The following is a 24,925-nucleotide window of genomic DNA, read 5'->3' on the forward strand; positions in this document are numbered from 1 at the left end:
GCAATGCTAAAGAGATAGAACGGTGGAGGTTCCCGACCTCGGGCCAATAATATGACCGCGAAGTCGAGAAGGGGCATTTGTAGTGGCCCATTATATGCCAGAGGACTAAGTCAAAGAGGACGAGGCAAGGCAAGGTAAGCGGGTAGGTTGGGGAGCAACGAAACCGTGCCGCGGAACCCTAAGGGCAGACGTGACCGAAATACGACAAAGGGAAGGCCGTCAGATGGAGGAATGGATGGATGGTTTAGATCAAGGAGGAAGGGGTATATAAAGAAGTGGAGGTGGATAGAAATTAAAAGGGGACGGAAGAGAGAGAAAAAAGGAGAGGAGAAAAAGAGAGAAAAAAATAGCGGTGAGATCTGAGTCTTGAGTGTAGTAATAACTCAAATATTGTTTTCTCCTTTGTTATCTTAGTTTAGGTTCTTACACATATGATACCTTATTTAAATATGAGTTTGATACACTTTACCTTTAAGCCAGCACGTCTTCTTAGGGTAGGATAACGTCTCTGCATAAAAAGTTAATAAGTCCTACCCTCCTGCAAAACAAAGTTAGATTTCCCCAAACGTAATAATTTATAGTATACATCTATTTCACTCTCACTGCAACCATCATGGGTATATATAATCTGGCATAATATATCATCAATATTAACATTCATGTCACACCACCATATCCATTATATCATAATATATCACCAATATTAATTAACATTCATATCACACCACTATATCCATCATATCATAAGATATCACCAATATTAATTAACATTCATATCACACCACCATATCCATCATATCACGATAACCCTATTCACATTCCTTCATAAGAATTTATATGTATCATATCATAATATATCACCAATCATATCCAACAACTCACTCATACTTAAAGCCAATATTTTTCTTAAGAACCACTTGTCTGCTTATGAGAACAAGGAAAAAATATCACAACTAAAGAGTACATTCATCCCTCGTGAGTATCAACTCACACAAACCACATATACATTTCCTTGTAAGAAATCATGTACATCTTAACACATAAATATTCATATGCAATAACTCAGTCACACGAAAAATCAATATTTTACTTTAATATCACTCGTCTACTTATAAGAATGAGGAAAAAGTCACAACCAGGGAGTACATTCGTCCCTCATGAGTATCAACTCACACAAACCACATAAACATTTCTCATAAGAAATCATATACATCATATGCAATAACTCCATCACACGTAAAATCAATATTTACTTTTCTTATTAATTATCTCGTTGACTCATTTATTAAAAGACACATCCCAACAAAAACAGGAACAACATCGCTACCTTCTTCTTCTTCTTCCTCATAGCTTGCCACTTCCACCGAAATCAGCCACCACCACTCTCACTCCCCACCACACCAAAACCATTCGGTTTTGATTCTCCTTAAAAACCCAACATCTTGATATCACCAAAACTCGATTCCCCTCAGTTCCCAAAAACCGATCCCGACTCCATTACTGTCCTGCCCAAAGCTTCCATCGTACCCAAACCAACCACTAACATCTACCCTTCACTTGACAACAACAACCAAGAAATTTAAACAACCAAACACTCGGTTAAAACACAACAACCCATATATTCACTCCACAGTTCAAACAACACAATCCAATACAATCAATCAAATAAAAAATCAACCCATTCAAACATTTAAACCCCCAAATCAACAATAATAACAGTTTATATCAACAGTGTATAACTAATAAAAAAAATGATTAGTAGTCAAATATGTTTATCAATATAGCTTGGTTTCAAAATTATGCATAATAGTTCGAGAATAAGCAGAACAAAACGGAAAAACATATATTTTCGACAGAAGTTTAAATAGGCTATAAGCCACGTAAAAATTTAATAGTTCAGTGAATGATAATAAAATATCTACTCACCTCTGTTATGTTCACGAGAAGCGTGAGGGAATAAAAACTTGAGAATGAATAACGCCCCGCAACAATCGTCAAAAAGTAATCCCCCTAATCTTTCCCTTTCTCTCTGTAAAAAATCTCCATGTAACCTCCTGCGTAAACTTTTTTTTTTTTTTTTTCAAAACCCACAGGGATGAAAGTTTATCTCTTTACCTTTCCTATCTCCACTAATCTTTATCCTTTTTTAATTTATTTTATCTATTATTATTATTATTATTATTATTATTTATTGTACTAGGAAAATAGAAAAAAGCGGGGTGTTATAATATACACACCTTAAAGGAATCTCGCCCGAGATTCTAGAAAAGAATGTAGATCAACCAAGCAAACACTACGCCAAACAATAAATCTTCATAGACTCTAAAGTTAATGGATTATATCCCAACAACTAAGCTTCAAGAAATAATCTAAAACATGCCAGAAAAATTAATGAAACACGTTATTTATAGCTTGCACCCAAAGGTCATAAAAAACAAATATCAGAAATGAGATATAAGTGTATACCCAAGTATACACACCTTAAAAGGAATACACATATACAATAATGTATAACCTTACATGTGGACATACGTAAATTAAAACCATGTAATGAGAAACACCACTTTATACGAAAATGCAGAAGACCAAAATCCAAAACGGGAACAAACCAACTTGAAAACTGTAAAGACTCAAATTCTTGTTAAGGGTATTTTAGTAAATTACATAGCAAACCTAGGGACATTTAGGTAATTGGTCGGTCGGGTTTACATTTCAAACTTAAGTAACTTAAGAAAACTTAACTCCGACTCATAAACCACGTTAGGTAAGCATCTCACCTACGAAAAATTGACAAAAATATCGGTTAGCGGCTTTTTGCGTTCAAAGCTGGCACGAGTTAATAGCTTACATGCATGAGTGGGCTATCGTTATAGCCTGTGGTGGAATAGAATGTAGGAGACTAAATTAAGCTGGATGGGCCGAAAAATAATTACAGCGCTAAGTCAAATTAGTTAGTGGTTAAGAGTTTAAGTATAACTTTAGGCCTAAATTAGACAATTGGGCTTGGGCCTTAATTAGCTAACGAGTGAAAGAAAAGAAAAAAAAATCGCACGAAACAAAATCTCCCAAATCAAATTGCACCCAATTCTCTCAATTTTGCCCACTCTTAAACCCTAGGAGAGAGAGAAACCCCAAATTCAACCAAAATTCAGTGATTAAACCTCAAATCAAACACCCAATTCTTTAAAAAAAAACACTAAGCGCGGGTGTGGGGATTCGAAATTTCTTGGAGTTGCGTCATATTTCCGCGAAAGGTGAGTTAATTTCGTTTCAAATTAATAGTTTAAACTCGATTTTGATGGAGTTGGTTGTTTTGATGAAAGATAATTGAAATAGGGTGGTTTTTAATGTCGGCAGTAGCTAATTGGAGGGATATGGCTTAGCGAATTTGTGGAGAAGAAAGCTAAAGGAGTGATTCTTATTGACTTGGTAATAATTTTTGATTATCCACTCCATTTTTTAGCAGTTCATGTCGGTTTATAATTGTTTAAGAGTAGATTGAGTAATGAATGATTGATAAGGAATACAACCGTAAATATTGCTAAAATTAATGTAAATGGAAGGGTGTGGAATTTGTGGTAGTTGTAAATTAGAAGTGATATGATTGGTGTTGACGTGAAGTATAGTGCTAGAAATGGCCTGTAGCTCTGTTAACGGTAGTTAGAGGAAAAATTTCCTGAGACCAAATTCGTAGCGTCGAGATTCTTCTTGACTTACGTTAGATAAGAAGTTCTCGTTCGTTCGATAAATTCTAATAACCTACGGGTATATAATGTTATAGGAGGAATTACGAGTGCATTCGGTTAAGCGGGCTCGATTCGGTTAAGTGGGCTTGAGGAGAACGGAGCTTGCTAAGGTAGGAACCTACATACCAATATATAGCCTGCTTATTTTCATGCATGATTTGAGTTGTTTAAATTGGAAGGGATAGTTTACATATCAACCATGCATGTATATATGGTATTCATGTTTTGCATTTGTATTTTCCGTGATATAAACTAAATATATGGATAGCTTTTGTGTGAAATGGTTTTGTGAGATATGGGTAATTGGGATGGTTTTCTTTCATTAAAAAAAGAAAATTTGGTTTTAGGAAGGGTTCTCATCTCTTGTCTCAGTAAGGAGACAGAGAGATGGATTTTGTAATGCGGGTAAGGATTACCCGGTTGTTTGTAACTATGTGTGAGGTTCTGGATTATTGTTATTTACGATGATTTGCCGTTTGGGAATCATCGGTTGTCATTTACTATGACTGGCCCGTTTGGGAGTCATAGGTTGCATTACTCGATTGTTGGAAATCCAGGAACTCACACATACAAAACCAACAGTTTTAAAAGGAAAAAACTAAATATGGATCTATAGTATTTGAAAATAATTGGTAATACGAGTATATATATATATATATATATATATATATATATATATATATATATATATATATATATATATATATATATATATATTACTATGCTTATCACGAGGGGATTTAGAAAAGGAATTGTGAATTCCTATAAAGAAGGAGTTGTTGTCGCATTTTCGGAGACGGCAGTTCGCTCTAGGATTCCAACTGTGGTGTACACCTTCCGAGGTGGTGGGCCATCTTTAAAGGGATGCATCACAGGATGTAGTCCGGGAATTCCCTTTCTACTTTTCTAGATAACCATGCTTGTACGTGTCACGTTGTATGGTGTTTAGCTTTTGTGAGGTTACATCTTACCTCGATGAGGTTTAGACGCGAGGAGTGAGAGTTTAGTCCACTCCTGGATGTGTGTCAGGATCCTGAGCAATCTGCAATCGTCAAACGATTGACCACCGTAAGTTAGGTGACAGCCCATATGGGGGTCGTGGTCACAGGGCCTACCTGAGCCTTAAAAGCTTTGGGGATTTTGTGTGTACGAACACAACAACGGCATTTTAGCTCCCTGCCGATAAAATCAGGAAAACAACGGTGCATGGTTCACACTGGAAAGTACTGAACCGAGATATGTCTGTGACTGCGGCTGAGTACTAGTTGTACCCTCACCATTCTAATTGGATGCAGCGGCCATAATAGTTGTATGATGATTGTGAAAACTATATTTTGAATATTAACGAAGCATGTCGAAATGATTTCTACTAGTTAGTAATGTATTATATAGTCACAATATTTGGATATTATTATGGAAACCCTGCATGTTTTAAATGTTTTCTATAAGTAGACTATTTATTGGTTATGTGCGTTTTTACTGGGCATAGTTGTTTGCTCATCCTACATTAACATTTCAGCCGAGCCAGTTGCGGAGGAGGCTTTCCCTACCACTAGTGAGGAAGGTTATGGAGATTTTGGCGGATTTCCTTATGCTTGACGAGGGACAGGGTCAAGTTATTTTGTGGTATAGGGTGAAATTAGCTTCTTTTGGTTGTATAGAGAGGGCTTCACTCATTTTGATGTAATACTTGATGTATTTGAGTAGCAGTTACACTTAAACATTTGGTGGATGTATATACTGTTGTATATAAGGTTGGTTTTATATAAATATGGTTGTTGGAAGGTTGTAGTATATGATTTCCAGGTTATGACAGTTTTTTTTTGTATACGAACGTCGATAAAACAAAAGAAACTCTGCTGAAATTTCGTTAGAATTGGGATGGTGTCGGCCTCGAGATTCACTCCTCGTCCTCGGGATGTGTGTTGGGTCTTGGGGCGTGACAGAACTTGGTATCAAAGCGTCCACTATTAGATCCGTCTGGGAGCTGTAATGGGAAGTCAGTCGCGACACGTTTCGAAAGTTTTAGTCGAAACCCGATAAAACCCTAAGTAGTGTTTACGTTACGTTAAGCGTTAATACTAGCTTAGCACTATCGAGATGTCGCACGGGTAGTTAGTTGTCTTGTCACAGTGGAGAGCGCGGACACGTGTCGGAAAATTTGATGAATCGGACACTATAAGGTCGGAGTGAATTTTCATTTCGAGGTGGAGGGCGCGACCTGCCCTCTGCAAGAACGCACTCGCTCATCTCCGAAACTTAAGCCCCCAAGATCGCTACCGTGTAGCGACACTGCCACACCCAAGCCTTACCCGAAATAGACACGGCCCTCATGTATAATTTTGAAGTTTTTCTTTCTCGTTTATCAAACACTGAGTTGGCTCTTTGTATATGTGCAAAATAGTTATCATGGATCTGGAAAGCACTAGTGGTGAGAATACCTCGGATCGCGGTCGGGAGGACCGAATGGATAGTCTTCTCGCTATGATGAACCAAATGGCTCTAGCACAAAATGAGATGAGAGCTGAGATTGAAAGTTTAAGGACTAGTCGGAATGAGCCCCAACCTCTCCCAACATCCGTTGTTATTCCACCTGGTTTAACACTAGAGGTAGCATCCCTAACCGTAGTGAGAGTTGAGGAGTTCAGGCCACCAGTGCAAAGTCAATCAGGTTTTCTGCTTGCAAATTTCATCAGATTATGTCCACCTGAATTTGTGGGGTCTACCGAAGTTAAAGTAGCCAAAGCCTTGTTGCTAGACATGTCGAGTATGCTAGACTCTATGATGTGTACCGATGTGGAACGGGCTACTTTGGCTACCTTTATGCTTAGAGGTGAAGCCAAACACTGGTGGATCAGTGTTAAGGATGTGGAGACATTTCCGATGAGTTGGACTAAATTTGAGGAACTCTTCCTTTTGAGGTATATTACCGAGGCGGCGAGAGCTAAGAAGCGAATGGAATTCCTCAAATTGGAACAAGGAAACATGACCGTGGGACAGTACGAAGAGAAATTCATTATTCTTTCATGATACGGGAAGGAGTTGATTTCCACTGAAAAAGCTAAGGCTAGGAAATTCATTGATTGGTTGAAACCGTACATGCAGAGCAAGATGTCGGTCCTTCAGATAGATTCTTATGTTGAGGCTGTGAGAAGGGCTCAAGGCATTGAAAGGGTCGATGATCAGTTGTTGCTCAATAGGCAAGAGGTGGGAAAGGTAAGACAGTCGACATTTCAGGGCAGGCAGGATATGGGAAAGAGGCAGGTTTATCAAAGTAGTGGTTCCGGGTCTCAACAGATGAATAGGCCGGGCATTCAACAGACACAACAGTGGAGGGCACCAGCGGTACATAGGGGTTTGAATATGGTTAGGCCAGCACAGAGTCTACCAGTTGTGAGACCGACGGGTGGATCACAGATGGCACCGAGGGTACCTGCTCTTTCTCAGACCAGATCACCAGTGCAGAATTTTAGGCCTCAGGGTCAAAAAGCTGGATTGCAATTTGTAATACCACATAGTACACAGTCAGGGAGAGAGAGTGTGGTTTGTTATAGTTGCGGTAAAGCTAGGCATTATCAGGCGGTTTTGTCCCAAGTCCAATTTAGGGGTGGAACAGAGACCACATGGCAAGGTGTATTATCTAGTGCCAGAGGAAGAAGTTGTGGATCCTACATCAATCCAAGAGGAAACCACGGTATATAATGTGATGGGGGCAGATATCAGCGCTACCGATCAAGTGGTTGAAGGTATGATATGTTTGTTTACACATAAGGTGCATGTCTTATTTGATACGGGTGCTACTCATTCCTTCTTTTCTAAAAATATGGTGGAGATTCTTGGTTTGGATGTATTTAATATCGGGAGGAAACTTATTTTATCTACTCCTCTAGGAAAGAAAACTATGTTCTTTGAAGTTTGTCACCATTGTGTGATAAAGATAGGTGATAGGAAGATGATAGTCGATCTAACGGTGATGGACCTAAAAGATTTTGATATCATAGTAGGGATGGATTTGTTAGGAAAGTATCATGCCCATGTAGATTGTTTTGCAAAAATGGTGACTTTTAGAGTACCGGGGCAGCCTGAGGTTGTGTTTAAGGGGATTAGAAATACGGTATCTCGGGTTGTGAAGGCCAAGTCTGACTTCAAGTATGATAGATATGGATTGTTAGCTGGTCTTAGTCTCCAAGGGCCGAAGTTTGAATCTTCCGAGCTTGTTCCCGTGGTTCGTGAGTTTGCGGCAATGTTCCCAGATGCATTGCCGGGATTGCCTCCCTGGCGTGAGATAGATTTTGTAATAGATATAATGCCGGGAACATCGCCTATTTCGATGATTCCTTATCGAATGGCTCCTCTTGAAATGAGAGAGCTCAAGTCCCAATTAGATGAATTGAAAAGATTGGGGTTTATAAGGGAAAGCCAGTCACCGTGGGGAGCACCGGTGTTATTTGTGAAGAAGAAGGATGGGTCATTTAGGTTATGTGTGGATTATCGGAAGTTGAATAAGGTGACTATAGAACAAATATCTGTTGCCTAGGATCAATGACTTATTCGATCAGTTAAGGGATGCCAAGTATTTCTCGAAGATAGATCTCAGAACAGGCTACCATCAGATGAGAATTCGAGAAGAAGATATAAAGAAGACAACTTTCCGAACACGGTTAGGGCATTTTGAGTTTTTGGTGTTACCATTCGGTTTGACAAATGCGCCAGCTGCGTTTATGGATCTCATGCATCGAGTGATGTGGAAATACTTAGATCAATTTGTTATCGTATTCATAGATGACATATTGATTTATTCCAAGACTAGGGCTGAACATAAGGAACACTTGAGGATTGTTTTCCAAACCTTAGTTGATCATCAGCTTTATGCCAAGTTTAGTAAATGTATGTTCTAGTTGAATGAGATGAGGTTTTTAGGGCATGTTGTATTGGAGAATGGAATAAAAGTTGATCGTTCCAAGATAGAGGCAGTGAATAATTGGCCGAGACCGACGTCAGCTACGGAAATCAGAAGTTTCTTGGGACTGGCAGGTTATTACCGTCGTTTTGTAAAAGGATTCTCTAGCATAACATCGTCCTTAACTAGATTGACACAGAAGGAGGTGAAGTTTGAATGGACGGAGGCATACGAAAAAGCTTTCCAAGAGCTAAAGACGCGATTGATAATAGCGCTAGTTTTGACTATTCCAGATCCGGAGAAGAGTTATGTGATTTATACTGATGCCTCTAACACCGGGTTAGGATGTGTCTTAATGCAAGAAGGCCAAGTGATAGCGTATGCATCAAGACAATTGAATGTCCATGAGAAGAATTATCCTACTCATGACTTGGAGTTAGCTGCGATTATTCATACCTTAAAGATCTGGAGACATTATGTGTATGGTGAAAGATTTGAGATATTCTCTGATCACAAGAGTCTCAAGTACTTGTTTTCGCAGAAGGATTTGAATATGAGGCAGAAGAGATGGGTTGAGTACATGGAGGACTATACGTTCTCATTGCAATACCATCCGGGTAAAGCAAATGTAGTTGCCGATGCATTGAGTAGAAAGCGAGAATATGTTTGTGCTCAAATGATGATGAAGGAGTGGCAATTGCTGGAGTCTACTGCTTCTTATGGTTTTAAAATCACGGGAAATGGAAGTAGAGATCCTTAGAAGTGCTGTTATTTAGCACAGATGACAGTGATGGCAAAAACACGTAAGTCCAGGAGATTGTGAATTCCTAGAATACATCGAAGGATGGACCTAGATACCGAGGATATGTGGATAATGTCGAGGATGCTAATTGGGAAAAATACGGAGACGAAAGTATCAGATTCAGAGGAAGGATTTGGGTACATTTTGATCACTCTTTGAGGAATGATATCTTGAGTGAAGCACATAGATCGAAGTATACAATTCATCCTGGCGGTACCAAAATATATAGAGATCTACGTCGTTAGTTTTGGTGGCCGGGCATGAAGCGACACATTGTGGAATATGTTAAGAAGTGTGCCACGTGCCAACAGGTGAAAGATGAACACCATAGACCACCTGGTCTTCTTAAACCTCTAGAGATTCCGGAATGGAAGTGGGAGAATATAACCATGGATTTTGTATCCAGGTTACCGAGGACCAGTGAAGGGATGGATTCTATATGGGTCATTGTTGATAGGCTGACCAAGTCTGCCCATTTCATACCTGTTAAGACTACTTACTATGCTGAAAAGCTAAGTAGAATCTACATGTCAGAGATACTGAGGTTGTATGGGGCACCATTATCGATAATTTCAGATAGAGGTACTCAATTTACTGGTTCATTTTGGAGAAGTCTTCAAAGGGAATTGGGAACCAAACTGAAATTCAAGACAAACATTTCATCCATGAACCGATGGGCAATCAGAAAGAGTCATTCAAATCATAGAAGATATGCTTCGTGCTTGCGTGCTTGATTTTGGGGGTAGTTGGAAGACTCATTTGGCGTTGGCTGAGTTTGCTTACAATAACAATTACCAATCTAGTATTGGTATGGCACGGTTTTGAAGCTCTCTGCTGGACTGAAACCGAAGATAGTATTATGTTGGGGCCAGAGATGGTTAGTGACACCACCGAGAAGATTAGAGTGATATGGAATCGGTTGCTCGCATCCCAGAGTCGTCAGAAAAGCTATGCGGATAGGCGTAGACGTCCCTTGGAATTTTATGAAGGTGACAGGGTATTTTTGAAAGTATCTACGAAGAAGGGAATTCAGAGGTTCGGGATGAAAGGGAAACTTGCACCTAGATATGTGGGACCTTTTCCGATTATTTAGAAGATCTCGGAGTTGGCGTATAGGCTTGAGTTACCGGAAAGGCTATCACGTGTCCATAACGTGTTCCATATTTCGATGCTACGCAAGTATGAGCCTGATCCCCTACATGTGGTCGATTTGGAATCGTTGGAATTAGAAGAAGACATTACCTATCCGGAAGGGCCAGTTCAGATTCTATATACGAGAGAAAAGAGATTGCGGTCAAAGGTCATTCCATTGGTAAAGGTCTTGTGGAGAAATCACAATGTAGAGGAAGCAACATGGGAGAAGTAATCGGATATGCTGCAACAATATCCAGAATTGTTTGAGAACTAAGGTATGATTTAATTTCGAGGACGAAATTTTCTTTTAAGGAGGATAGGATGTAAAGACTCAAATTCTTGTTAAGGGTATTTTAGTAAATTACATAGCAAACCTAGGGACATTTAGGTAATTGGTTGGTCGGGTTTACATTTCAAACTTAAGTAACTTAAGAAAACTTAACTCCGACTCATAAACCACGTTAGGTAAGCATCTCACCTACAAAAAATTGACAAAAATGTCGGTTAGCGACTTTTCTGCGTTCAAAGCTGGCACGAGTTAACAGCTTACATGCATGAATGGGCTATCGTTATAGCCTGCAGTGGGATAGAATGTAGGAGATTAAATTAAGTTGGATGGGCCGAAAAATAATTACAGCGCTAAGTCAAATTAGTTAGTGGTTAAGAGTTTAAGTATAACTTTAGGCCTAAATTAGACAATTAGGCTTGGGCCTTAATTAGCTAACAAGTAAAAGAAAAAAAAATCGCACGAAACAAAATCCCCCAAATCAAATCGCACCCAATTCTCTCAATTTCACCCACTCTTAAACCCTAGGAGAGAGAAACCCCAAATTCACCCAAAATTCAGTGATTAAACCTCAAATCAAACACCCAATTCTTAAAAAAAAACACTAAGCGCGGGTGTGGGGATTCAAAATTTCTTGGAGTTGCGTCGTATTTGCACGAAAGGTGAGTTAATTTCATTTCAAATTAATAGTTTAAACTCGATTTTGATGGAGTTGGTTGTATTGATGAAAGATAATTGAAATGGGGTGGTTTTTAATGTAGGCAGTAGGTAGTTGGAGGGATATGGCTTAGCGAATTTGTGGAAAAGAAAGCTAAAGGAGTGATTCTTATTTACTTGGTAAGAATTTTTGATTATCCACTCCATTTTTTAGCAGTTCATGTCGGTTTATAATTGTTTAAGAGTAGATTAAGTAATGAACGATTGATAAGGAATACAACCGTAAATATTGCTAGAATTAATGTAAATGGAAGGGTGTGAAATTTGTGGTAGTTATAAATTGGAAGTGATATGATTGGTGTTGACGTGAGGTATAGTGCTAGAAATGGCCTATAGCTCTGTTAATGGTAGTTATAGGAAAAATTTCCTGAGACCAAATTAGTAGTGTCGAGATTCTTCTCGACTTACGTTAGATAAGAAGTTCTCGTTCGTTCGATAAATTCTAATAACCTACGGGTATATAATGTTATATGAGGAATTACGAGTGCATTCGGTTAAGCGGGCTCGATTCGGTTAAGTGGGCTTGAGGAGAACGGAGCTTGCTAAGGTAGGAACCTACATACCAATATATAGCCTGCTTATTTTCATGCATGATTTGAGTTGTTTAAATTGGAAGGGATAGTTTACGTATCAACCATGCATGTATATATGGTATTCATGTTTTGCATTTATATTTTTCCGCGATATAAACTAAATATACGGATAGCTTTCGTGTGAAATGGTTTTGTAAGATATGGGTAATTGGGATGGTTTTCTTTCGTTAAAAAAAGAAAATTTGGTTTTGGGAAGGGTTCTCGTCTCTTGTCTCAGTAAGGAGACAAAGAGATGGATTTTGTAATGCGGGTAAGGATTACCCGGTTGTTTGTAACTATGTGTGAGGTTCTGGATTGTTCCACGGATAGTTCGTTGTTATTTACGATGATTCGCCATTTGGGAATTATCGGTTGTCATTTACTATGACTGGCCCGTTTGGGAGTCATAGGTTGCATTACTCGATTGTTGGAAATCCAGGAACTCACACATACAGAACCAACAGTTTTAAAAGAAAAAAACTAAATATGTATCAATAGTATTTGGAAATAACAATAGTATTTATAAATATATATATATATATATATATATATATATATATATATATATATATATATATATTACTATGCTTATCACGAGGGGATTTAGAAAAGGAATTGTGAATTCCTATAAAGAAGGAACTGTTGTCGCATTTCCGGAGACGACAGTTCGCTCTGAGATTCCAACTGTGGTGTACACCTTTCTAGGTGGTGGGCCATCTTTAAAGGGATGCATCACAGGATGTAGTCCGGGAATTCCCTTTCTACTTTTCTAGATAACCATGCTTGTACGTGTCACGCTGTATGGTGCTTAGCTTGTGTGAGATTACATGTTACCTCGATGCGGTTTAAACGCGAGGAGTGAGAGTTAATCCACCCCGGATGTGTCGTCGATCCCGAAAGAAACGGATCATCGAACGGTTGACCACCGTAAGTTAGGTGACAGCCCGTATGGGGGTCGTGGTCACCGGGCCCACCTAAGCCCTAAAAGCTTTGGGGATTTTGTGTGTACGAACACAACAAAACAAAGATTTCGCTCCCCCGCCGCAAAAATCGGAAAACAACGGTGCATGGTTCACACTTTGAAAGTATCTTGAACCGCGATATGCCCGCGGATCGGGCCGAAATTACCGCATTCCTTCACAATTCTAATAGGATGCAACAGCCACAATAGTTGTATGATGATTGTGAAAACTATATTTTGAATATTAACGAACCATGTCGAAATGATTTCTACTAGTTAGTGATGTATTATATAGTTATGATATTTTGATATTATTATGGAAACCCTGCATATTTTAAATGTTTTCTATAAGTAGACTATTTATTGGTTATGTGCATTAAGTTTCTACTGGGCATAGTTGTTTGCTTATCCTACATTAACATTTCAGCCGAGCCAGTTGCGGAAGAGGCTTTCGCTACCACTAGTGAGGAAGGTTATGGGGATTTGGGCAGATTTCCTTATGCTTGACTAGGGACAGGGTCAAGTTATTTTGTGGTATAGGGTGAAATTAGCTCCTTTTGGTTGTATAGAGAGAGCTTCGCTCATTTTGATGTAATACTTGATGTATTTGAGTAGCAGTTACACTTAAACATTTGGTGGATGTATATATTGTTGTGTATAAGGTTGGTTTTATATAGATATGGTTGTTGGAAGGTTGTAGTATATGATTTCCAGGTTATGACAGGTTTTTTTTGTATACGAATGTCGATAAAACAAAGGAAACTCTGCCGAAATTTCGTTAGAATTGGGATGGTGTCGGCCTCGAGATTCACTCCTCATCCTCGGGATGTGTGTTGGGTCTCAGGGCGTGACAAAAACAACAAGAAATTCGAACACCACAAAAACACTCCTACTACCCATTACCACAATCCGAAGATCTCGTAGACCTTTTCATTCTAGGCTAACCTAAGCTCCGATACCAAACTGTCACACCCCAAATTTTCAGACAATATTTAAATATTGATTTTAATAAATGAGTCAATGAGATAATTAATATGCGAAATAAAATATTGATTTTACGTGTGATGGAGCTATTGCATATGATGTATATGATTTCTTATAAGAAATGTTTATGTGGTTTGTGTGAGTTGATACTCACTATGGATGAATGTACTCTCTGGTTGTGATTTTTTCCTCGTTCTCATAAGTAGATGAGTGATATTAAAGTAAAACATTGATTTTACATGTGACTGAGTTATTGTATATGAATATATATGTATTATGATGTACATGATTTCTTACAAGAAAATGTATACGTGGTTTGTGTGACTTGATACTCACGAGGGATGAATGTACTCCCTATTTGTGATATAGTTTCTCGTTCTCATCAGTAGACAAGTGGTTTTTAAGAAAAAAATATTGGCTTTAAGTATGAGCGAGTTGTTGGATATGATTGGTGATATATTATGATATGATGCATATAATTTCTTACGAAGAAATGTGAATATGGTTAGCGTGATATGATGGATATGGTGGTGTGATATCAATGTTAGTTAATATTGGTGATATATTATACCATAATATATATACCCATGATGGTTGCAGTGAGAGTGAAATAGATGTATACTATAAATAATTACGTTTGGGAAATCTAACTTTGTTTTGCAGGAGGGTAAGACTTATTAACTTTTTATGCTGAGATGTTATCCTACCCTAAGACGATGTGCTGGTTTAATTTAAAGGTAAAGTGTATCAAACTCATATTTAAATAAGTTATCGTATATGTATGTAATAAGTTGAAATTTTACTTGCGAAGAAACTGCATGCCATTTTGAGAATACAGAGTTAACTTGTCTTCCAAGTTGAAATGATTAAATAATATATTACATTTATTCGAAAGATATGAACCTATTGCTATTTTACATTTAGTCTTCCTCATACCAGCAAATTCAATTTGTTGACCCATGTTTGCTTTGTTTTTCAACGTGGGTGTGTTCTTGGAAACATAGATGGTGGAGTGCAGTGGATGAGGACACGTGATTTGGAGTTGCTCTTGGAGTCTTTTGGTTTAAGTTTTTCTGAAGTGTACGGTTTTATTTTGAGACAGATGTAATAGAGTTGGTTAGTTTATTTGTAGTTTAATAATGTGATGAAGAGTTGTTCCTTTTAGTTTTCTTTTGATTTCAGTTTTTTTTTATATCATTGTTTTAAATATTGTCTGGAAATTTGGGGTGTGATAGTTTAGCTTAGGTTAGCCTAGAATGAGAAGGTATAGGTGATCCTCGGATTGTGGTAATGGGTAGTAGGAGTGTTTTTGTGGTGTTCAAATTCCTTGTTGTTTTCAAGTTGGTTTGTTCCCGTTTTGGATTTTGGTCTTCTACATTTTCGTATAAAGTGGTGTTTCTCATTACATGGTTTTAATTTACGTATGTCCAGATGTAAGGTTATACATTATTGTATATGTGTATACACTTATATCTCATTTCTGATATTTGTTTACTATGACATTTGGGTGCAAGCTATAAATAACGTGTTTCATTAATTTTGATGGCATGTTTTAGATTATTTCTTGAAGCTTAGTTGTTGGGATATAATCCGTTAACTTTAGAGTCTATGAAGATTTATTGTTTGGCGTAGTGTTTGCTTGGTTGATCTACATTCTTTCCTAGAATCTCGGGACGAGATTCCTTTAAGATGTGTATATTATAACACCCGCTTTTTTCTATTTTCCTAGTACAATAAATAATAATAATAATAATAATAATAATAATAATAATAATAGATAAAATAAAATAAAATAAAAAAAGGATAAAGATTAGTGGAGATAGGAAAGGTAAAGAGATAAACTTGCATCCCTATTTTCGGGGGTTTAGAAAAAAAAATAATAAAAAAAAATTTACACAGGAGTTTACATGGAGATTTTTAACAGAGAGAAAGGGAAAGATTAGGGGGATTGCTTTCTGACGATTGTTGCGGGGCGTTATTCGTTCTCAAGTTTTTATTCCTTCACGCTTCTCGTAAACATAATAGAGGTGAGTAGATATTTTATTATCATTCACTGAACTATTGGATTTTTACGTGGTTTATAGCCTATTTAAACTTCTGTCAAAAATATATGCTTTTCCATTTTGTTCTACTTATTCTCGAACTATTCTGCGTACTTTTGAAACCAAGCTATATTGATAAACAGATTTGACTACTAATCGTTTTTTTTAATTAGTTATACACTGTTGATATAAACTATTATTATTAGAGTTGTTGATTTGGGGGTTTAAATGTTTGAATGGGTTGATTTTTTGAAAACTAGGATAGGTATACTTACTTTTTCATGTAGAACTCGAAGTCCCAATATCATTCTATCTCGGAGTAAAAATAGTTCAAAGTTGGTAAAAATTCTAATTTTTAGCAAACTAGATTTCTGACAGACTCTCTTTTGAATGACACAATGCTTTCTACAGGTGTCCAAATGCATCGATGCTTTTTGCATTGAAAAGCTAACACACAAAACTTACTTTCTTATATTTTACAAAAAAAACTCAATCTCATTCTAAATGTTTGAAAACTAGGCTCGAACACAGTGCCCAGAAACTGATTTCTGACGCACTATTTTCTGACAGTCAAACTTCCAGATACCATAATTAATTCCACGAGCCTTCGAATGCGATGAGGCCAATTGGAATAGAAAGCAGAATTCCAAATATTACTTTTTCATGTCTTCATAAAAATCTAGTTCAAACTCTAACTAAATTAAAACTGGACTTGAACACATTGAGTAGAAATTGTTTTCTAACGCACAGTTTTCTGTCAACCAAACTTCCAGACATCATATCTACCACCACAAACCTCGGAATGTGACAAGGCTAATTGGGTTGGAAATAAGATTCAGAAAACTCATTTTTTCATGTTTTGGCAAGAGTTTGAATCTGACCCTAACTAGGTGAAAACTTGATTCCAGACCAGGCACAGACTCGGACCAAAACAAACTCTAACCCAAAGCCCATCTAAATTAATAGAATCCGGTCTACTTAAAATAAAAAGGACCCGGCCCACAAAAATAATAGAAACCAGTCCAACAACTCAAGTCCAAAACCATAAACTACTTAAGCCTAAAAGTTTATAAAACAACTCAAGCCCACCATTCAAATTCGGCCCAAGCCCAACAAAAACATAGGAACAACATCGCTACCTTCTTCTTCTTCTTCCTCACAGCTCGCTACCTCCACCAAAATCAGCCACCACCACTCTCACTCCCCACCATACACCAAAACCATTCGGTTTTGATTCTCCTCAAAAACCCAACATCTTGATACCACCAAAACTCGATTCCCCTCAGTTCCCAAAAACCGATCTTGACTCCATTACTGTCCTGCCCAAAGCTTCCACCGTACCCAAACCACCAACATCTACCCTTCACTCGACAACAATAACCAAGAAATTTAAACAACCAAACACTCGCTTAAAACACAACAACCCATATATTCACTCCACAGTTCAAACAACACAATCCAATAAAATCAATCAAATAAAAAATCAACCCATTCAAACATTTAAACCACCAAATCAACAACTCTAATAATAACAGTTTATATCAACAGTGTATAACTAATTAAAAAAAAATGATTAGTAGTCAAATTTGTTTATCAATATAGCTTGGTTTCAATAGTACGTAGAATAGTTCAAGAATAAGTAGAACAAAACGGAAAAACATATATTTTCGATAGAAGTTTAAATAGGCTATAAGCCACATAAAAATCCAATAGTTCAGTGAATGATAATAAAATATCTACTCACCTCTATTATGTTTACGAGAAGCGTGAAGGAATAAAAACTTGAGAACGAATAACGCCCCGCAACAATCGTCATAAAGCAATCCCCTTAATCTTTCCCTTTCTCTTTGTTAAAAATCTCTGTGTAAACTCTTGTGTAAACTATTTTTTCTTTTTTTTTCAAAACCCTCGAAAACAGGGATGAAAGTTTATCTCTTTACCTTTCCTATCTCCACTAATTTTTATCCTTTTTTATTTTATTTTATCTATTATTATTATTATTATTATTTATTGTACTAGGAAAATAGAAAAAAAAAATGGAGTGTTATACCAACACTTAGCCTTTCAACATTCAAGATAAGCACAGCTGAGCGATCAATACACTTTTCATGGACTTCTACTTGACTTTATCATCTTCAGACCAATGAACCTCAACTTTGTAAATAAAAAGCTCGGTTAAAAAAGAATGTACTAATGCTTCTCAGCTTAGGGAACTTGACATGCAATTATGGTTAAATGTAAATGTAGTTTCGGATTGGAATCTGCAAAAAATCTATACTATATTATGGTTCAAATCAGTGAAAGATAATCTAAGGAAAATCTAATCAGAAAATCCACTTCAGATGCTTATGAAGGAAGATGAAAACCCATCCAAATTAGTTATAAAACCCCTAAAGACCATCTCATATGAGACTAATTCATAAAGTACTCAACTATAAAGAATAATGGTCGGGCCTGTTAATTTAAGACATGTTAATTTGACTTGTGATATTTAATTTGGTTCTCAAAAGCTCCAAAGCAAACAATATATTTCATTGTATGATAACAATATTAAAAGAAGGAACATGCACCATTTAATAACCAATCATCCCATAAGGTGAGATCTATACTCCTGAAATTTAAATATGACTTTTGAATGTCTTGAACAATGAAAATGATTTTTTATCATATCAAATAGCATATTTATCCACAAAAGATAAAGGAACATGCATACCAAGTATTAATTGGATATATTTCATAGAACAAAAATCCTGATAAATGCAAAAAGGAAAAGACACCGAGGAAAATGAACTAAACTCTAATGGAACTATCAATGGAAACATAAGGGAACATTACATTGGATATAAAGGAAAACAAAAAATTTAAAAGAATTAAGAATGGAAATACTAACCTGTTATGTATAACCTCCTCACTTAAATAGGTACTATATAAGGAATAAATTTAAAGCAATCAATCAGAAAAATGGGTATTGAAACGAAAACCAACCAGAAATCCAATACATCTAAATGAAAATGAGTCTAAAAAAACCTCTTATACGAAGGGTTGGGTTTTGAATCCTATTTCTTAAATTGGAAGCTAAAAGCTATTTCTAAAAAAGTTATAAGGAAAAAAAATCAGTTCCTTACTTTCCCTACACCATAATATACTTATATACCTATAAAATTACTTTTCTACACAAATCTATATATTGTGAATGAGCTTAAGTAAACAGAAAAAGAATTTGATGGAAAAATACATGTAGAAGATGCTTTGAAGTATAATAAGCACTTTTATCTCGGAAACCACTAAAAAGAATAGAAGTTGCTACCAATCACACACCTAAACAATTTGTTATACACCGTACCATAGACTATCTTTTCATTTATTTCAGATGGTGGGTTTTCTGTTATACAAATTTCATAATGAACAAATTCAGAAAAAAAAAAATAGCGATTACTATATTAAATCAGAAGAAACTACACCTTGAGCATATAATAAGCCAAGTAATAAGATGTATAATATGCCTAAATGGTTAGCCTCATCAAGAATAGCCTGAAGTGTTGATCACCAACATACATTATCAAAGTCCTACAAACAATAATAATGTATCAAGCTTACCTATTCTGTACTAAATGAATGAAATGTTGTGGAGGAACAAAAGCACGTTAGTTCCATACTTTCATATCTACCAATGCAACAACCATCTTCTTAGCATCATTCTTAAATTTATCTAATGCAGCACTTGTAATTGTCACAACCTGTTTTATAGAAAAGTTGTAACAGTAAGACTAAAGACGTAATTGTGTAAAAAAAAAGCTTTGCAAAACTCCTACAAATGAAAAGATAGAAATGATCAAAAAGCCCCGCCAAGTCAAGGCATCATTACCTCTCTTTTAAAAGATGAATACCTTCCAAGACTAGGTGTAGCATTTGCAGAAGCAAAAACCTGTTACATAAATCACTACAATTTAGTATATCACACAAAAAGAGGGGAAAACAAAACAAAATGTGATCTACAGGTACACAGAGAACAGGAATCATGGATGTCTATTACAAATCTTGGAGCATATAAAAGAATCTGTAACACATTCACCTATTATAAAGATGTGAACAATCTCTTTCAAATGAAATTGTAAGAAGGGAGTCGCAACGAACAATACCAACTAACATCGGCTACATATTATATCTATGTTAAAGGCTACGCTAGAAAGCAAATATATTAATCATTGCTCTTATTTAGAAAAGAACAACTAAGTGCTCTGATTTACATCAAATACAGTGCTACGTAAACATTAAGTGATGCTACTACCCATGAGGAGATGATTTATGGCATCTCATCAAAGACATGAATGACTGTGATGACTGCATACTTAAATTATATACATGCATACTCTGCATATGTATATACTCTCCTACGAAAATGTTATCCCCCGTACCTATTATTAAGCTACATACGTACATGTTTAAGCCTTAGTCCTTACTACTATCCAAGGAATCAGGCCCATAAACAAAACCCCATTCTCAGGTTCATAGCTTCTAGACCAACTAATTCTTTTAAGTAAACTACTTATCCAAGTGACACACTCTAAATAATGCCATAGACTATTTCACCGATAATTGAAGACGCTAATTCGCACATATAGGCGCAACACTTCAAACTATAGGAGCTTTAAAACACCTAACCATCACTTAACGTGCACAGGGACATAATAACAAACAAACTTAATAATGATACATTGATAAATGACAAAATAACTAACCTTAGGTAAGGAGTCAAATAAACAATAGAATACACCACATAACGCTTGCTACCAGTATGCAACCAAGCAAGTATCCAACTCTATAATCTAAATTAATAAGTATATAATTAAGTACAAATAAGATTAAAATTCATTAAAAACAAAAATAGATTGCATAATAATATTACAAGCCACTTAAAATAGGGGATGAAGTTAATAATCCCCATAACAGCAAACCTAGCATCAGTAGAATCCACTGGATAATTGGAATCATCATCATTTCACTGAAATAAACTCTCCGATTGCGAAAAGGCTTAACACCCACTTAAGGACTTGTCCATGCAGCTGCTCCCCATGCTTGTGCATTCCAATTTTCGTAGAAGCACTCAGTGCAATGGAAAAGACATAGGGGGTAGGGATAGTACCTGATTTTGCATTTAATAAAATAGATTAATAGCTTCTTTAATTTTCATGTCCGTTTTGAGACAGACCAGAGATCACTGCTACCCAAGAAATGGTGTTGCGTGACAACAACTTTGAGAGAGAACTCCCAGAATTTAATCAAACAATGGACTGTAGCCTAAATATGGATGACTCAATTACTCAAGTGTTATACAACAACATTTTGAATCAAGATGAGAAGGGAACTTTTTAAAATTTGATTACTAAATACTAATGGAAAGAACAAAGGATGAGTTCAATAGAAAGAGCTCACCTACCTGATCATCAGAGTAGCGTTCGGAATGAGACGACATTGATCCAAAACTTTCAATTTCACCAGGACTTTTCTCCGATGATTTCTTCCAGCCTCCACAGCCAACTATTCCGGTCCATCCCAAAATCCAACAATCGAAAACGTCCTCAATCCTCAGAGACGTTTTATCTGCACAGTAGCACCAACATAACACATAATTCTCAGTGCATGACACAAACTAATTTTATTATTTTCTTCCACTCTTCAACAAAAATCATTCATTTTTATTTTTTTTTTAGCTTTGCTTCAAATTTACCCCAAAACCATCCAAACTTGAACCAAAATACAACTTTTTAGACCCCCAAAGGAAAAAAGTTTAAACAATTAAAATAAAGTATCTAAATTTCATTGAAACAAAAAGCATTGAAACATACCCAACACTGAAACAATATCTAAACTTCACTGAAGCTTAGAAACCAACAAAATCAAGACCATAAATCTCAAAAATAAAGAGTACCCCTAAAGTGAAAACTTATGTCTCCACTCTTTGAATACAAATCAATCAAAAGGGTTACATACTATTGAATCAGTTTCAAAACCATAATGCATCACTACAAAAAGAATGACTTTACCCGACTAACTATGGCTGTCGCGAAAGGTATTACCCGACAGACCAAAACTGCCGCAAGATCGTCGAAAAATGCTCGGTCGACATAGGCTTCCGACGGTTAAAATCAGTCAGAATAGGTCGTCGGAGTTGATGATCTTTGCCGACAGACATTCCTACAGTTTTGGACCGTCGGATATTCCTGCTATCTTTGATTGTCGGGTATACCTGTGACAGTTTATGTCCGTCGGAAATTAGGTTTAAATGATTTGATATTCCTACTGTCTATGACCGTCAGGTATACCTGCGACAGTTTATGTCCGTCGGAAATTAGTTTTTTTTTTAAATATATATATATATATATATATATATATATATATATATATATATATATATATATTGGGATTTTAATAAAAGATCCCAACATCACATTATTTTTCAGGCCAACATCACAATTATTACAAAAGAGCTACACTTAGTACAACAAAAATGAAGTAAGCCAAAATAACAAAATATAATTCATAAGACCAAATAAGAACATATGGGTGTCTTTGATTTATTCTCGAAATGCTTAACACCTGAACACTAACCAGACTGAAATGTATCATGATGGTGTATGTTCTACCATATTCATCCTTAATATCTCATACCAAAAATCACTAGAAGCAAAAACCCCAATTACAATCTACATTATCCATTTTTCATTTTGTTACTAAAACAATGAGGGAAACCTCATCCTCAAGCATCAGCAAACCTGAAAATAAAGCATCTCGTTAGCAGCTTGAAAGCAAGATGATACGAAAGTCAATGATGCTTCAAGTGACAAGGTAAGTACTAAGTAGTAATATGAGAAAAGTAACCTCGAATATTTCCAGGCGGTCAAGTTTCTCCAGACGCAAGCATCTCTCATCCTCCTCCAAGCGATCTTGAACTTTACGCCACTGGATGTTTGCCTGCAAATGAAAGGTCAATTACAATACATGAATAACTAAAGATTGTAGATAGGTTCTATGAAAGACCACTCTACTCCAAGAGCCCAAGCTGATAGAGAAAAACACAACCATGCCTACCAACCTAAGGCTTCAACCCGACCTACCACTTTGCTACAGAAGCTCAAGCTGATTAAGAAAGGCACAACAATGCATGACAAAGGTACACGCCTAACATAGAGTGAGCACATGCTCCGCAATGGGAGCACATGCAGTTCACACAATTTCTACTATAGTATAGTCCGTATAACCAAAAACCTTTTTTTTTTTCTACATGTACCTTAATGAAGTCACAGGACTGCAGGAACTGCTTGTATTCCCTAATATTCCTTTTATGCTCCTCATGGGCCTTTGCCTTCTCCTGCATCAGAATTCCACAATGGAAACAGTAAACAATAATGTTTTTAATAAGAAAACACCAAGAAATATCTGCCACGACCATAAGGATTAAAATATATCTAACCAACGAGGATAATTCTATCAGAACCTTTTGACTATGCACATAAAACCCCACTAAACTGTTATGTCTTCTCTTTTTTAAAATACTCATCATGTTGCTAGTTTGGAATTACACATTACACTGTACAAGTGTAAATATAACTATTGAAAAGCTTTTATCCACAATACTTATTGTGCCCATTTCAAGTTGAAAGTTTGATTTTCTCTGGTAAGAATTTTTTAATGATAGGTGTAAGTGAGCAACAAATTCAAGCAGCAAACAGAATGTAGCTATTATATAGGAGATAAAACAATAAATTATTTAGCTATAAGCAGCTGAAAAGGAATTGGATTGTGATGATTATATATAAAGATCATTGGTGTCTAACAAATAATAACTACAGTAAAATTTTACCTTTTTCTTAAGTTCTGCCAAATAGCTTTCAAAAAGATCCTTGCGATGTCTAACTCGCTCAACAGCAGATTCAACATTAGCAGTCAGATTCCATTCATATTCAATAATAGCATATTCCAAGAGTGCTTTAAACGCATCTTTTGCCTCCTGAAGGGACAAGGTACATACTACATTACACGCCATGGCATTTGTATCTATTAACAGAACAAAAAGGGATAATACCTTTGAGTCAATCTTCCTGTCTAGGAGGTTATTCTAGGTGCATTCAGCACCTCCTAAAAGCACCGATCCATAACCAAACAGCAATAACATCTTAAAATCAAGAAGGTTTCCAGGAGGTGTTGCCAAGGTAATAGACCTAAATAATAAACGAGGCAATTTAATTCAAATCCAGAGAAAGGTCGAGTCACGTCGGATGAGTTCGTTGATTATTTAAGTTATATGGAGAAAGCTTTCAATCATAAAAACCTTCAAGACCACAAACAGGTCAAGCTTCATGCTACGCAATTGAAAGACTATGAACTTGTGTGGTACGATGAGTTGAACTCAGGGAGCACTTAGGAACCAAAGCGCGAAGAGCTGGTGGCCAACTTTCCCAAGCTAATTCATCTAAGAGCAACATAGCGGGGTGCTAGCCAAAGTGAACTAACCAAAAGCTGAAGCTTTGACTAACCCAACACCAAAACCAAGCTTTAATTCATTTCATGAAACGAAATAATAGTAACCAATTGAAACAAATTATAAAGCAACCTAAAATCTAAAGGAAATCTCAATAAAAAAAAATACCCAACCTGAAAAATTGATTCTTTCTCTAGCAGTAATTTGAGCTTTAAATCAACCTATAAAATTACTTAAGAGAATCAATATCTAAAGTAAAACCAAAGAGAACAAAAAATTAATTAATCTTGAATATATAAGAG

The 24,925-nt window shown here is 36.4% G+C and overlaps 2 long non-coding RNA genes across 2 annotated transcripts; one reads left to right on the forward strand and one right to left on the reverse strand.

Moving 5' to 3' along the window:
- Positions 1-12,054: 12,054 nt before the first annotated feature.
- On the forward strand, positions 12,055-13,820 carry LOC147502177 (uncharacterized). The gene is made up of 2 exons (XR_015219940.1): positions 12,055-12,132; positions 13,546-13,820. It is a non-coding gene; the product is annotated as an uncharacterized LOC147502177 (long non-coding RNA).
- An 8,876-nt stretch (positions 13,821-22,696) lies between these two features.
- Positions 22,697-24,141, reverse strand: LOC147502178 (uncharacterized). The gene is made up of 4 exons (XR_015219943.1): positions 24,006-24,141; positions 23,433-23,513; positions 23,024-23,116; positions 22,697-22,917 (listed from the first exon to the last, which is right to left on the reverse strand). It is a non-coding gene; the product is annotated as an uncharacterized LOC147502178 (long non-coding RNA).
- Between the last annotated feature and the right edge of the window lie 784 nt (positions 24,142-24,925).

The sequence above is a fragment of the Coptis chinensis genome, chromosome 4, assembly GCF_015680905.1.
Source record: "Coptis chinensis isolate HL-2020 chromosome 4, ASM1568090v1, whole genome shotgun sequence".
Classification (NCBI taxonomy): domain Eukaryota; kingdom Viridiplantae; phylum Streptophyta; class Magnoliopsida; order Ranunculales; family Ranunculaceae; genus Coptis; species Coptis chinensis.